Genomic DNA, 4,710 nt, shown 5'->3' on the forward strand with positions numbered 1-4,710 from the left:
TGAACCTTCTTTCCGATGCATTGCAGTATTGTCACGGACTAAAGCAAACAATCAATTGAATTGACTTAAAATTTGGCGATTTCACTGATTTCAATGAAAATAAAAGTATTGCGAAATAGAATATTCGTTGATCCTCATTTAATCCCGGGCACCGTCGGGTTTTCTTGCTAGTAAAGTCTAAATCGGGGAAGATAAATATAATATGAAAGAAAGAAAATGTCTCAAAGTTGATAGTTAAAAAAAAAAGGAAAATATTTTACATGGATATTAGTGCGAACATTGGCAACGCATAAGTTTTTCTGTTACTTCTGTTTAATTACCGTATATTTCAGCGTATAAGGCGACCGTCAGATAAGTCGAGGTACAAAATAGGAGCAATCTTTTTTATAAATTTACCATATATATATATATATATATATATATATATATATATATATATATATATATATATATATATATATCTTTATTCGATTGGCAGAAATTCAGTCGACTAAAATAAGATGGAAAACGGGGTGAGGAAAAGGAAAAAAAATGGGGGAAGTTACATGTAACAAATGTACAATTCAGTAAAATAAATAAGTCGATTAAAAACGAAATCGCTAAAATACACCCGAAGCGCTTTTCGTTCAGACTAACCTTTCAAGGCTATATGTCTGAAAAATGTTTTTTTTTTTTTAGTATATTAGGAGTGGAATGGAGTAAGAGCGGAGAGGAGGTTAAACTAAAAAAAGCAAAAATTAATAAAAATAAAAAATAAAAAAAACTGTGACTACCTAAATAATTCTAATTGAAGCCGGAGGTTTCTCTGCTTGCACAAAGTAGGGGTACTGGAAATGATGGCAAGTGCCTCGAGGATAGACACGGGGAACTTTGTACGTCCTCGGTGCAAAACAGAAAAACACTCCGGAGAGAATGCAAGACCACAATCTTTTTTATCGACCAAGTGTTGACCAATGGACGATTCTACCGATTAAGACCTTCTGGTTGTAGGTAGATGGTCTCGGATGGAGCGGGGAACATGTTGGGCGATTCTAACCTGAAGACGCTGGGTAGTCTTGCCTATATAGACGGCACCACACCGACATTGAAATTTATAAATAATATTGCTTGATTGAGAGATAGGCAAAACATCCTTACGAGACCATCGACCTACAACCAGAAGGTCTCAATCGGTAGAATCGTCCATTGGTCAACACTTGGTCGATAAAAAGGATTGTGGTCTTACATTCTCTCTGGAGTATTTTTCTGTTTTGCACCGAGGACGTACAATGTTCCCCGTGGCTATCCTCGAGGCACTTGTCATCATTTCCAGCCCCCCCCTACTTTGTGCAAGCAGAGAAACCTCCGGCTTCAATTAGAATTATTTAGTCACAGTTTATTTTTATTTTTATTCATTTATTTTTTTAGTTTAACCTTCTCTCCGCTCTTACTTCATTCCACTACCTATATACTAAAAAAAAATCCTCATATACCCTTGAAAAGTTAGTCTGAACGAAAAGCGCTTCGGGTGTATTTTAACGATCTTGTTTTTAATCGACTTATTTATTTTACTGAATTGTACATTTGTTACATGTAACTTCACCCATTTTTTTTCCTTTTTCCTCACCCCGTTTTCCATCTTATTTTAGTCGATTAAATTTCCGCTATGGTTCATTTCTATACTAGCAAAAGTACCTGTCGTTGACTGGGTTCAAAACCAGCCTACAGAAAATGGACTCTGATTTATGAAAGTGTGATAGGTTATGAAAAGGAAAGCTTGTAAAGAGATAGCTTCGAATTCGAGGGTATCAAAACCAAAGCAAAATATGATGAAAGTAAAAATAAAATAGATAAACCCCATAATTTATTATACCACACGTGTTCACACTGAAACACTTATCACAATATTCTATGGATCTATATTAAAAAAACCTTGTTAAACTTTGTGACATATTTCCATTCTATGGGGATCAGGCGCGAACGAACACCCAATAGTTTTATTATACTATATTTCTTCAAACTGAAACATAATTATCAAAGTATACTTACGTAAATAGATATGAAAAGTCTTTATTAAAGTTTGTGCTTATTTCCATTCTATGGCGGCGGGGCACGAACGCAGACCCCACACTTATATTATACCATCCCTATTTAAGTTAAAAGTATTCTTATGTACATCTATATCAAAAACACTCGTAAACGTTTTTTTTTTTAATTTTTTATTTCCGTACTTTGTGGACCAGGCGCGAACGCATACCCCACAATTTTAATGAACCACCGTTCTGTAGGATCAAATATACCCATTCCTGTGTCTCGATATATTTTCTATCACTATATGTAATCAGTTTTTTTTTTAATAGTCAACCATATAGGAGCCTGTTCGTGATCAGACACACACACATTCAGCTTTATATATATATATATATATATATATATATATATATATATATATATATATATATATAGCTAATTTCATGTCAAATCGATAGACGTGGGGGGGGGCAAACCATGTTCGACACGGATTTTTTTCAAATTTGCTACGCTTATAGATCTCTATGAAAGGAATTGAATGGCACCTGTTACACATCTCAAGGTCAAGGGGTTCCTGAGGTATGACCTTGACCTTTTACAAAAATGTGAATTTTTATGAAGAAGTGATCAACTTTAAAAGACGATACCTCTATTGTTTATGTGCCCATAAAGTTCATTCATATATCATTTTGAAGTACTTGGATAGATCTATAATTTTACCTGGGAATATTTTTTTCAGGGTCAAATTAAAAATGTTGACCTTGACCTTAGATTTTAACTTGAATTATCTCAAAAACCGTTCTGTCAATTTCTTTAAAATTTTGACAAAATATTTGTCTATCTTATGACAGTATATATTCCAAATTTCATGATGTGCCTTCCACTAGAACTATCATTACAAGCGTTTTAAAGAAGTGGGCAAATTAAAAATGGCGGAACGTAGTACCTGCGACTTCATATAAAACATTTTAATATTTCCCAATATGGTCAAGGTTGATATCTTTGCAAAGCTATTTTGATGCTGATTAATATTTACATAAAGACCATGGTCAAAAAGTTAAAAAAAAATTGTTGATGAAACTGAATTTTCTTCATTTGTTTTTTTTTTGTGTGTGCTTGTGCACTTTTGAACCATGCTGAAATAATAACGTTATTTCGGAAGCCATTCTTAACATGTGGAGAGGAGGGTGTTTTGTAACTAATGTGTACTTTCACAATTTAATAATAAAAAAGAACATATCGTAAAACTTTAAATTATACTGAAAATACAATTTGAAAAATAGCGTGGTTCAAAAAGTGCATAAGCACCGTTTTTTTTAATGCACCACGGATTTTATTATGGAAAAAGTGATATATAATAAAAAAAGAATTTTAAAAGGTGTTAAGGGTTTATTAAATTATACGATAAAACATATGTGATCTCAATGGTGAACAAATCTTTCTCGATGATTAATATTTTAAATCTACTAAAAGGCAATTTCTGTTGTTTATTGGTAATATTTTTCAATGAAAAATGTTTAAAATGCATGTTCTTAAAAATTCTTGACATGTTGAATTATATGCAAATTCTGGTTGTGAAGTCAAACTGTTTTATGACTTTCATATTTTTCTTATACAACACAGATTTTGATACAGAAAGTGATGTAATAAAAATTTCTAAAAAGTGCGTTTAGATTTAATTAGGTTATAGTATCAAAAGAATAAACAATATTTGATGGCGACGGTAAACAGTTTCTTTGACATTTTTAAAAGTCTTAAGTATACACTATATACACAAGAAATCAACATGTGTTCATTAGGATACATTTCAAAATGAAAAATCTGTTTTACTGAAACATCTTTATAATAATGAACATTAAAGTATTTATTTAGATTTTTCTTTCATAATCTTTCTTTCTAAAATATATGATGCGTTTTTCATCTCATTTTTTGAAAGTTTATAAGATATCCCTGTTTCAGTTATTGGATTAACTGAGCTATCAGAATATGATGTGATGGATAATAAAAAGATGGAGAGGGTCCATTTGGTTGTAAAAATGTCACTTTCACCTTATCATTATCTTTATTTTTTTCAAGTACACATCCTAAAAACCAATTCCTCTCATAAAGTGCTGTCACAAATCCGTTAATGTCTTCGAACTCCATATTGCTCCGTTTTGTGATTCGAACTACTCTTCTTTTCTTTTGTGTTGACACTGTTTTTATTTCCCCTTCTCTCTGAGAGACAGCAATGAAATTATGTCATTTTTGTGTTCCTATAATCGTGGAGGAATTGCTAAACATGTCTTCTAAGATGTTTGCATCCTTTGTCCATTCTGCAGTTGAATAATATAAGAAATTGTTATGGCTTGCAATAAGCCACAAAGAAAACAGAACAACGGAATAGAGTTTAAACAATGTATTACTGGAACACCAACGTAAAAAGATTACAACTGAAAAGAGTAGTAAACGTCACCGAGCAGGCGAGGGTCGCTCTGGTGTTTAATCCACACCTGGGATCAAAAGGTCTATGTTTTATATAATGGATAATGCAGTCCATTTGGAAGGCACCCCCACAACACTCCCCTCCCAAGCTGATTTCCGCTATTGTGAAAATCAGTATTTCTTCCTTTTGGAGCAGACCACCAAGGGGTCTGTTCACTTCCTCTTTCTGCCAGAGCGTCTCGGTTCTGACATCCCTTTTGGAGGGTCTATGTCAAA

This window comes from Euprymna scolopes, chromosome 14 (assembly GCF_053919585.1).
Source record: "Euprymna scolopes isolate OS-2025 chromosome 14, ASM5391958v1, whole genome shotgun sequence".
Classification (NCBI taxonomy): Eukaryota; Metazoa; Mollusca; class Cephalopoda; order Sepiida; family Sepiolidae; genus Euprymna; species Euprymna scolopes.